Here is a 12686-nt window from a genome sequence, read left to right as displayed (position 1 = left end):
TATATCAGTCTTTGATGCATAAAACGCGACCTCCCCCTCTCCAAGACTCCTGCTCTCTCTCTCTCTCTCTCTCTCTCGCCGACAATCTTCAATTTTATCACACGCATCCAAACACAAACATTGTTGGTCTCTCTCTCTCTCTCTCTCTCTCTCTCTCTCTCTCTCGTTGTTTGTGTGTGTGTGTGGGGGGGGTATTTCTAGTTCGCATGCACACTCCATGTATAGGTATCTCTCACACACTATGTATGATTCTCTAGTCCAAGCTAAATATCTTGGGTGCACACATCATACGCACCCAAATTCCCTGGCTTGCTGCTCGTAACTCTCTCATACACCACTCTGTCGTCTTAGAGCTCTTCCCTCTCTCTCTCAAACTCCATATCCCTAGGTCGCACATACACATGCATATATCACTCGCACTCGATAGACCCATCTAAAACTCTCTCTCTCTCCCTCGTTCTCTCTCCATGTCACCATCACAAACACACAATCTCACGCCTAGCCAAGTATGATGTTCTCTCACTCAATTTTAGGCACACGCAGTCCCCCCTATATGTATATGACTAGCTAATTCTTAGTCTCCATCACAAACATGTGCATGGTCTATCTCGATTCTCACAGGGCGTCTTTCTATCGCACACGCACCTCATCCCTCGATCTCCTGCCCATATAGTCCCCTCACGATCTCGAAGGGATCTCTCTATCACAAACACACCCTCTCTCCCTCCCCATGTCTCCATCTTCTCCATGCGTTCCTCTCTGCCTTTGTGCCTTGTTGGCCAGACCTCTATTGGACATGTGCTATAGGGGTGTCTCTCTCCGTTGCAAACAATCATGCACTAGCTATCTTCGTGTATCTCCTCACCTCACTTTTCTATCTTGGAGGTGCATGCGTGATATGTTTGCATAAGAAACAAACACTCTCTCTCTCTCTATCTAATTTATCATTTGTTGTCCCTTTCTCTTTTACGCACATACTCTTTTTGCACACTCACTCATTCTCCTTCACACGCATTTGATCTCTCTCGACTTACACACTCTCTTCGGTCCATAGCATATAGATTTATTGAAAAGTCAAACATCACAAAGTTTGACCATGTACATGCAGAAAAACATTTACATCTAGAACGGCAAACATATATAATTAGATTCATCATGAGATGTAGTTTCGTATGATGTATCTTTGGTATTGTAGATATAAATAATATTTGCATAAACCTGGTCAAAGTTTCCAAAGTTTGACTTCTAAAAAATTTATATGCACTGCATTATCGAGCAGATGGAATATCTCTTTCCCTCTCTTAGCTATCTAACGCACCACTCAGCCGTATTGGGGCTCCTCTATCTCTCTCAAACTTTATATCTCCCTGGTTCACACATACACATATCTCGCTCGCGCTACATAGACCCATCTAACATTCTTTGCCCTTGTTCTCTCTCTATGTGACACGCACCCCCAAGTACCATAATCCCTCACTCCATCATAGGCGCACGCACTCCCCCCTAAGTATGACTATCTCTCTGTAGCCATCAGGAACACACGTATTGTCTCCTTCCATCCATACGTCTATCTTGATATCTCTCAAGGTATCTTCCATCATGCACACACATTTTCACTCGATCTCCCACCCATGTAGTCCCATCAGATCTCCAGGGGATCTCTCTGTCACAAACATACTCTCTCTCCTCCCCATGTCTGCATTTTCTCCATACGTCTCTCTCGACCTCTCTCCTTTTTTGTCAAATCTCTCTTGGCCACGTACTATGAGTCTTTCTCTCTCGGTTGCAAACAACCACACACTATCACCTCACCTCGCTTCCACTGTCGAAGATGCATGTGTGATATGTTTGCATAAGTGTAACGCCCAAGATGCGGCTATATCTCCCATGTGTTGAGTCACGACTTAGAGGCATAACTGCATGTTGGTTTTGTCGCAAGAAGGGTCATCTTCACACAATCCCATGTAATGAACAAGAAAGGATAAATAGAGTTGTCTTACAATCGTTGTCGGCATCCTGGGAACGGGGGTAACCCAGACCTGCCTACCTGCGATCCAGGGCGTGGCTCCACCAACGGCCTGGTACGGCCCATCTTCATCAGCAACCACTCAAGACCCTCACGAGGGGCCAAGCCTCGCGAGGCGGACGACACCAATACCTCCCTAGGGGTGACCTCCCTAGGCTGGCTCCTGAGGAGCGGAGATATCTATGCAAGGGGCAACGACCAAGGCCAGGCGGGCGCCAGCGGGCGCAGAATGCCAGTTTCCTCTATGGTGCTAAGGAAGCAGGTGCAGGCGAGGAGTCCCGAGGCATCAGGCAAAGGTTTCCATATCGGTGCAACAAGACCAAGACCAACAACACGTCAGGACAGAAGTCACCACGGAGCCCACGACGGTGTCACCACCAGAGCCTTTGGCAAGCAAAGACCACCTTTTGTCAGGATAAGTTGTACTAGTTGTCTCCCTTCGAAATTGGCAGTTGTGGGATCCCTTCCCGCGTAAACATTTGGGAAAAGGACCAGGGCCTCTATAAATAGGGCCAGCCACCACTGTAGTGAAGGATCGGCTCATCTTGGATCAGATCACTCCACCAAGACCATCCTAAGACACACCAGCTCATCGAGCTCAAGAACACCTCTCCTCAGGAGGCTGTTCATCCACTGTGTTGGATTAGGGGTTTCGGCAAACCCTTGAGGTTCGAACACTGGGGTGCGCATGAAGATCTCTCTCCCCGCGAGCCCACTCGCAGCGATCTCAAAGCATAGCTCGCCGAACCCAAAGAACAAGGGACACCAGGATTTATACTGGTTCAAGCCACCATTGTGGTGTAATACCCAACTCCAGTGTGGTGTGGTGGATTGCCTTGTAGGCCGAGGATGAACAAGTACAAGGGATGAACAGCCTCCTGAGGAGAGGTGTTCTTGAGCTCAATGAGCTTGTGTGTGTGGGTGGGTGGTTTAGATGATCCTGTCCTCTCTATGGTGGTGGCTAGTCCTATTTATGGAGGCCCTGGTCCTCTTCCCAAATATTATGCGGGAAGGGATCCCACAATGACCAGTTTGAAGGGGGACAACTAGTACAAGCTATCCTGACAAAAGGTGGTCTTCGCCTCCCAAAGGCTCTGCTGGTGACACTGTCGTGGGGTCCGCGGTGACCTCCAATCTGCCGTCCTGCTGGTCTTGGCCTTGTTGCACCAATATGGAAACCTTTGCCTGATGCCTCGGGACTCCTCGCCTGCGCTTGCTTCTTTAGCACCAAATAGGAAACTGGCACCCTGCGCCCGATGGTGCCCGCCGGGCCTTGATCGTCATGGCTCACGTTACGTGAACCTCGTGAGGTGCCCCTTGCATAAATATCTCTGCTCCTCGGGAGCCAGCCTAGGGAGGCCGCCCCGGAGGAGGTCTTCATGTCGTCCGCCTCGTGAGGCTTGGCCCCTTAGGAGCGTCTTGAGTGGTTGCTGCTGAAGATGGGACGTACCAGGCCGCTGGTGGAGCCACGCCCTGGGCCGCAGACACGCAAGTTTGGGTACCCCCATTCCTAGGACGTCGAAAGTAGCCCCCGGGCCCTAGGCGTGCTCGTACTTGGCTTCACGGCGAAGCCAAGGGTCACGTGCAGAGCGCCGCGTGGCGAGTGACGGGACGTGGGCGCCTCCACTTCCCCATGCAGCCTCGATTTCCGCCTGGCTAGGCAACCACTGTCGTCTTCGTAGCTCCGCCTCCTTTAAAGGCAGCACTCTCCGCCGCTCCCTCATCTTCCGGAAAGCAGCTGAGGGAGTCCTGGATTAGGGGGTCTCTGGACAGCCGGACTATATCCTTTGGCCGAACTATTAGACTATGAAGATACAAGATTGAAGACTTCGTCCCGTGCCCGGATGGGACTCTACTTGGCGTGGAAGGCAAGCTAGGCAATACGGATATGTATATCTCCTCCTTTGTAACCGACCTTGTGTAACCCTAGCCCCCTCCAGTGTCTATATAAACCGGAGGGTTTTAGTCTGTATGACGACATACAATCATACCTTAGGCTAGCTTCTAGGGATTAGCCTCTCTGATCTCGTGGTAGATCTACTCTTGTAATACTCATATCATCAAGAACAATCAAGCAGGACGTAGGGTTTTACCTCTATCAAGAGGGCCCGAACCTGGGTAAACATCGTGTCCCCTGCCTCCTGTTACCATCCGCCTTAGACGCATAGTTCGGACCCCCTACCCGAGATCTGCCGGTTTTGACACCGACATTGGTGCTTTCATTGAGAGTTCCATTGTGTCGTCACCATAAGGCTTGATGGCTCCTTCAATCACCGCTAGCAATGCGGTCCAGGGTGAGGCTTTTCTCCCCGGACAGATCTTCATATTCGGCGGCTTTGCACTGCGGGCCAATTCGCTTGGCCATTTGGAGCAGATTGAGAGCTACGCCCCTGGCCATCAGGATAGATTTGGAAACTTGAACTACATGGCTGATATCCGCGGAGACTTGATCTTCGACGGATTTGATCCCATGCTGGACGTGCCGCGCATTCACGATGAGCATGATGTAACTCTGCCGTCGGACAGTGTTCGGGAGATCGCATCTGTAGCTACTCCGGCCTTTAATATGGAGCAAGTCATGCCATCCGAGAGCGGAGGGATGGACCCCGCCATGGAGGCCGCACTCTCAGTGGCGATAGAGCCGGATACTGACTTCACCCCTTATGAGAGTCGTGTCGCCAAACCACTGGATTCATCTCCGGCCATGGACTCCGAGCCGCTCATACCCGTGCCCGTCGAATCCGACTGGGCGCCGATCATGGAGTTCACCTCCGCGGACATCTTTCAGCACTCACCCTTCGGGGATGTGCTAAATTCATCAAGGTCTCTCTCCCTGTCAGGAGAACCTTGGCCGAACTATGTGCGGCTAGAATGGGATGCGGACAACGAAGAAATTCGCTGCCCACCCACCACCCACTTAGTAGCCACTGTCGACAACTTAACCGACATGCTCGACTTCGGCTCCGAAGACTTCGACGGTATGGACGACGAATCCGGAGACGAACAGGATCCACCGCCCTCGGGGCACTGGACCGCCACCTCCTCATATGATATATACATGGTGGACACCCCCAAAGAAGCCAATGGCGACGAGAAAGCGGAGGATGACCCCTCCAAGAAGAAACCCAAGCACCGACATCAGCGGCGCCACTCTAAGTCCTGCCACAGCAGGAGCAGTGATACCGGCACAGGAGATAATAACACTCCAGATAGTGCCGAAGACAACAACAATCCCCTCCAGCACGATGTAGAGTCGGAGGACGAACAAGCTAGCCCTCCAGAGCGGGCAACAGATGGAGAACCGGAGGATGACAATTACATGCCTCTCTCCGAAGACGAGGTGAGCCTCGGCGACGACGAGTTTATCGTGCCTGAGGACCCCGTCGAGCAAGAGTGCTTCAAGCACCGGCTTATGGCCACCGCAAGTAGCCTAAAGAAGAAACAGCAACAACTTCAAGCTGATCAAGATTTTCTAGCAGATAGGTGGACCGAAGTCCTTGCGGACGAGGAGCATGAACTTGAGCGCCCGTCCAAGAGTTACCCAAAACGCAGGTTGCAGCCTCACCCCGAGGAGGAAGCATTGAAACCTCATTCACCAATCTACAATGCGGCTAACCGGCCACTACGCGGCCGAGTCAGTAAGGCGTTTCAGCCTAAAGTTTAGCCCGCACCCCATCGCCACTCAGACAAAAATACTAAGGCCTGGGGAAACACAGAGGACCTGGGAAACATCTTGGACAGTAAGGCAAAAATCACAAGGTTAATATACGGGACACGGGCACATGCACCCACACATGATGATGATCATGGCATCGGATACACCAAGAGTAAATCCGGTTGGGCCGAATATAGCAGACAAGACTCATACGAAGTACGTCGGGATATAGCCTGGCACAGAGGTGCCGCACACCCCCTATGCTTCACTAATGAAGTTATGAATAATGAATTCCCAGAGGGTTTCAAACCCGTAAATATTGAATCATACGACAGCACAACAGATCCCGCGGTATGGATCGAGGATTTCCTACTTCACATCCACATGGATCGCGGTGATGATCTACATGCCATCAAGTACCTCCCACTAAAACTCAAATGACCAGCTCAGCATTGGTTGAATAGCTTGCCAGCAGATTCCATCGGCAGTTGGGAAGATCTGGAAAACGCATTTCTTGACAACTTCCAGGGCACTTATGTGCGGCCACCGGATGCTGATGTCTTGAGCCACATAACCCAGCAGCCAGGGGAATCAGCCAGACAATTCTAGACTCGGTTCCTGACAAAGAAAAACTAAATTGTAGACTATCCGGATGCAGAGGCCCTAGCGGCATTCAAGCATAACATCCGCGACGAATGGCTCGCCCGCCACCTCGGCCAGGAGAAGACGAAATCTATGGCAGCCCTCACAACACTCATGACCTGCTTTTGCACGGGAGAGGACAGGTGGCTGGATCGCAGCAACAACACATCAAGGAATCTGGATACCTCAGATACCAAAGATGTTAACGGTAGGCAAAGTCATAACAGACCAAAGCGCTGCAATAACGGCGATAACACCAAAGATACGACAGTCAATGCCGGATTCAGAGGCTTGAGATCCGGTCAGCGGAAAAAGCCATTTAAAAGAAATACTCCGACTCCGTCCAGTCTGGATCGCATACTGGATCGCTCGTGTCAAATCCACGGCACCCCCGAAAAGCCAGCCAATCACACCAATAGAGAATGATGGGTGTTCAAGCAGCCGGCGAGTTAAATGCCGAAAACAAGGACAAGGGGCTGCATAGCGATGACGAGGAGGAGCCCCGGCCGCCGAACCCAAGAGGACAGAAGGGGTTTCCCCCACAAGTAAAGACAGTGAACATGATATACGCAACCCACATTCCCAAGAGGGAGCGGAAGCGTGCACTAAGGGACGTCTACGCGACGGAGCCCGTCGCCCTGAAGTTCAACCCATGGTCCGCTTGTCCGATCACCTTCGATTGCAGGGACCACCCCACTAGCATCGATCATGGCGGATCCGCCGCACTGGTCCTAGACCCCATCATTGACGGATTTCACCTCACTCGAGTCCTTATGGATGGCGGCAGCAGCCTGAACCTGCTTTATTAGGATATAGTGAGAAAACTGGGTTTCAATCCCTCGAGGATCAAACCCAGCAAAACCACCTTTAAAGGCGTCATCCCAGACGTAGAGGCCCATTGCACAGGCTCAATCACAGTGGAAATGGTCTTCGGATCACCGGATAACTTCCGAAGCGAAGAGTTAATCTTCGACATCGTCCCATTTCGCAGTGGTTATCATGCACTGCTCGGACGGACAACATTTGCAAAATTCAACACAGTGTCGCATTACGCATACCTCAAGATCAAGATGCCAGGACCCCGCGGGGTCATAACAGTAAATGGGAACATAGAACGCTCGCTCCGTACAGAAGAGCACACTACGGATCTAGCAGCAGAGGCACAAAGCAGCCTGTTCAGGCAGACCACGAATTCGGCGTTACAGTCCTCGGACACCTTCAAGTGAGTCCGGAACAATCTGCAACAGGACTGCCTTCCACGATCAATGCTCGCCCAGCAATCCGGCCCCCGTCCCAGTCCCAGTGTAGCGACAAAATTCATGCCGCGCGTACATAACTACGCATTGAAAATACCATGGACATAAGCGGGGGCACAATCGGGACACGCCTTGCATTGTGGCTTAACCACGCCAGGGGCTGTATACCTTTTACATTCCTTTTCTCTTTCAGGGCATAACTCTTCGGAAGCCCTTTTCGGCAGTCCGATTGCCAAACACACTTCGGAAGCAACAACCAAGGCGGCAAGAAGCTAAGATGAACACGGGAACCGCCAGGTGGTTTCTAATAATACTTGATATACCCGCTTTTCACTATTTATGCATAGCTTCCCTTGGGATAGGACATTTCGAATTGTCCTACTTTATGCTTATTGCACTACTTGTACCAGTACGTTTCAACGTATTATTCAAATAACAATGCATATTATTAATCTGTCATTGCATTATTTAAGTTTTTCTCTTTCTCTTATATGTCCATTTACGACATTCTGCACCTGCACGTTCGGGCGCGGTCAGTACGCCAGGGGATTTCGATTACCCCGTAATACGGCGCAAGAAGTCTGAACACTTTCGACAGTGCGGCACCCCGAACTTATAGCATTATATGCATCAGCTCCGAATCATGTCTTTGGTCAAATGTTGGATTGCCCGGCTCCCATGCTTTGGTACCTTACGTTCCGCTATATCGGCTAAGGTAGCGGTGGGAGAACTACTGTGATTGTGTCCCGGTTCTTCCGGACGAGCACCTCAGTAGAGAAAGCCAAAAACTGACTGTGATGATAAGGCGAGATACTGGTCGCTGTTCGAGAGGTCTCAAGTCCTTAAAGACTTTTTCCGCTTCGGGCGAGGAGTCGGCCTTGTCCGGCTTAGGCGTGTATAGCGCCCCAAATTCGGCCCTCCGAATACCAGGGGCTTCGCCAAAATTTAAAATCATAGACTTCTATGGCTATGTGAGAGTGATAAAGCATTATAGTCTGATTGCGTGGTTCATTGTGCGGAACACCTCCCTTGGAGGACCCAAAATTGGGGTAAAGATTGTTCAGGTTTATCCCGAACACCGCAGTACTAGTTACATGGGGGCAGAAGCCGACGACTGGCCAACTCTCAGATTTAATAAACGGCCGCACAGAAGGTAATATTTTAAATTAAGAAAGCGTCGCATGGCGCAAATGAACGCGTTTCATATTACAGGATCACATGAGCATGTTCATTCAAAAATTACATCCTTGTCACACTCATCTGCCACTAGGCGGGAACCCTCCAGGAGACCCTCATAATAATTCTCGGGGCGGAGATGCTCCTTGCCCTCCGGCGGCCCCTCCTTCACAAGCTTCACGGCGTCCAGCTTCGCCCAGTGCACCTTCGCCCGGGCAAAAGCCTTGCGTGCACCTTCGATGCAGACGGACCGCTTGATGACCTCAAGCCGTGGGCAGGCTTCCACCAGCCGTCTCACCAGACCGAAGTAGCTGCCGGACAGGGGCTCGCAAGGCCACATCCGGACTATAAGGCCCCTCATGGCCTGTTCGGCCGCCTTGTGAAGTTCGACCAACTACTTCAGCTGGTCTCTCAAGGACACGGGGTGTTTGGTCCCAGTATACTGAGACCATAATAACTTCTCCGTTGAGCTCCCCTCCTCAGCCCGGTAAAATTCCGTAGCATCCAGCACACTGCGGGGAAGATCTGCAAACTCTCCTGGAGAGCTCCGAACTTGGGTAAGAAAAAGGAAATTCTCCTTCAAATGCTTGCTTTGCATATTGAATGCCTTACCCGCTGCTATCTTCTTCGCCGCATCAATCTCCTGGAGGGCCTTGTGGGCTTCGGCCTTGGTGCTCCGGACGCTTTCAAGCGCCTGCGCGAGCTCGGACTCTCGTGTCTTGGAGTCAAGCTCAAAGGACTCATGCTTTTTGGCGAGAGCCTCGAGCTCTTGCTGCACCTCGCCCACTCGGGCTTCTTGTTTCTCCCGTTCAATGCGTTCTTTGGCCGCTTTGTCTTCGGTCGCGGACAATGCCTTCCTCAGGGTCGCCACCTCGGTTGTCGCCCCTGACAAATCCATGATGATCCTATTACTTTATACCCGAACTTCTCTTTTAACTATATAGATAGTGGTATTTCTTACCTTTGCTCTCTTCGAGCTGCCTCTTGGTCAGGCTAAGCTCGTCCTCGGACCACTTCAAGTCCTGCTTCAGCGCAGAGAACTCCGCAGTATGTACGGCAGCGGCCAGCAGGGAAGCCTACACATACAGATAGACATACTCTAATTAGACTCCTGGGTTATCATTTGATCCTCTATTCGGCTTTTCTTCGCGAACACCGAACAGAGCATCAGGGGCTACTGTCTATGCGGTAATATTTTCTTATATTTTGATTGCTTACCTCAAACCATGTTAGTAGGCTGGCACAAGCTTCGGTCAGTCCATTTTTGGTGGACTAAACCTTCTCGACTACCGCACTCATAATAGTGTGGTGCTCTTCTTCAATGGAAGCGCTGCGAAGCGCTTCCAGCAGGTTGTCCGGTGCCTCTGGTTGGACAGAGGACACCGACATGGATGGTTGGCCCCCCTTGACGGGGGACCGCCTGCTGGAGTCCAGAACCGTCGAGGGTTCCGGCATAGTGTCCGGCTGGGGCCCGAACTCAAAGCCCGTAGGAGCTTCGCTCACTTGGTACCCAGGGTCCAGGAAGTCGCCGCAAGGCGCCCCCAGGACCACCTCCCCTTGGCTCGGTGCCTGTTTGGACAACACCTCGGTGTTGTCCGTAGGGCGAGGGGTGGAAGCGGTCGGAAGAGAACCACTGTTCATATCCAACGAGCCCAACGAGCTGCTCGACAAAGGTACGTCGAGATGAGATCGGGACGGACTGCATAATCATGTTAGGCATGAGGAAAGGCAGTACAATAAAACATATCATGAATTACTATGGTGTCCAGACACTTATGACTTCGCCAGGGGATTGTCCCTAGGCAGCCACTCGTCGCTGCTGTCGGCGGCCGTCGTGGCACGGTCCGGAAGGAGGGTCCTTCCCTTCTTGGACCCTTCGGCCTCCCCAGATAGGCCGGCCTTCCTTTTCTTGTCTCCCCCAGCTGGGGGGGGGGGGAACTCTTCTCCTCCTCCTCGTTTCCATGGGAGGAGTGTGCGTCAGAGTCATTGTCCGATGACTCTGATACGACCGTATGCCAGAGACCCTTTCGGGTCCCCGCGGTCTTCTTCTTTGTCTTCTGTGCCGGCACCTCGTAAGGTGCCGGAGTCAGCATCTTCATTAGAAGAGCGTCCGCAAGATCATCGGGCAGCGGGGCTGGGCTATCAAGCTACTCCGCCGTCTTTATGCAGTTATGTTAGTGACATGGGAGATTAGATCCTACACATAACTAAACCTGGGCAAATAAATACCGCGAGAAGTATAAATGCTTACCGGGCCGGCATGGCGCTTTGCGCTGAGTCCGCGGTCTTCGGTGAGAGGGGGAGGGATCTCGGCGCTCTTGAATAGCACCCTCCAGACGTCCTTGTGCATCGTGTCATAGAGCTCTTGCAGCATCTGGTGCTTGGCCGAGTCGAACTCCCACAAATTGAATGCCCGTCGTTGGCACAGAAGGATCCGGCGGACGAGCATAACCTGGACCACGTTGACAAGTTTAATTTTCGTGTTCATCATGTTCTGGATACAGGTCTGGAGTCCAGTTAGCTCTACCGAAGAAAACTAGGACATGCCCTTCTCTTTCCAGGAGGTGAGCCGCATGGGCATTCCGGATCAAAATTCGGGGGCCGCCACCCAGTTGGTGTCGCGCGGCTCGGTGATGTAGAACCACCCCGATTGCCACCCCTTTATGGTCTCCACATAGGAGCCTTCGAGCCAGGTGACGTTTGGCATCTTGCCCACCATGGCTCCTCCGCACTCCGCCTGCTGGCCGAAATGGGGCTTGATGCGGAGGAAGGCCTCGCACACGACGATAAATGTCGAGATGTTGAGGATGAAGTTGGGGGCCAGATCATGAAAATCCAGCCCGTAGTAGAACATGAGCCCGCGGACGAAGGGTGGAGTGGAAATCCTAGTCCACGGACGAAGTGGGTGAGAAAAACTACCCTCTCATGGGGTTCGGGCGTGGGGACGATCTGCCCCGCATTCGGCAGCCGGTGCGCGATATTCGCAGCTAGGTATCCGGCTTCACATAACTTTTTGATGTTTTCCTCCATGACGGAGGAAACCATCCACTTGCCTCCTGCTCCAGACATGCTTGGAGTGGTTTGAGAAGAAGAACACGAACTTGGGCGCTAGAGCTCGAGTGTGCGGGAATGGGTAAGCGAGAAAGAAGAAGGTGTGGGTGAAAGAAAGTAAATCTTTGTCCCTTTATAAGGGCGGAGGAGGAGATGAGTCTCCCCACTTGCCTGGCAAAACCACTTATTCTCCAGGCGCCGCAATTGATGGCGCGGCTGGGTTACCCACGTCCGTATTGATGAGAATCCTGTGATAGGGGAACACGATCTCTGCTTTGGCAAGACGTGTCAAGAAATCCGCCTCGCGATATGTGCGGAGCTGGTTGGGAAAATGGTTCGAATAATGACCAGGACATGGCATGATGTCATGCTGTCAAAACGTGTCAGTAGATTAGATTTCTGGAAATATTATTCTCTCTATGGTGGTATGTGGAATTTATTTTGCAGGGCCGGACACTATCCTTCTATTCAAAACTATTCCATGGTGTATTCGGAGGAGGAACCCGCCTTGCAATGCCGAAGACAATACTGCGCGCCGGACTCATCGTCATTGAAGCTTGGTTCAGGGGCTATTGAGGGAGTCCTGGATTAGGGGGTCTCCGGACAGCCGGACTATATCCTTTGGCCGAACTATTGGACTATGAAGATACAAGATTGAAGACTTCGTCCCGTGTCCGGATGGGACTCTACTTGGCGTGGAAGGCAAGCTAGGCAATACTGATATGTATATCTCCTCCTTTGTAACCGACCTTGTGTAACCCTAGCCCCCTCCGGTGTCTATATAAACCGGAGGGTTTTAGTCTGTAGGACAACATACAATCATACCATAGGCTAGCTTCTAGGGATTAGCCTCTCTGATCTCGTGGTAGATCTACTCTTG

The sequence above is a fragment of the Triticum dicoccoides genome, chromosome 5A (genome assembly GCF_002162155.2).
Source record: "Triticum dicoccoides isolate Atlit2015 ecotype Zavitan chromosome 5A, WEW_v2.0, whole genome shotgun sequence".
Taxonomy (NCBI): Eukaryota; Viridiplantae; Streptophyta; class Magnoliopsida; order Poales; family Poaceae; genus Triticum; species Triticum dicoccoides.
Note: the sequence above shows the minus strand (reverse complement) of the source record.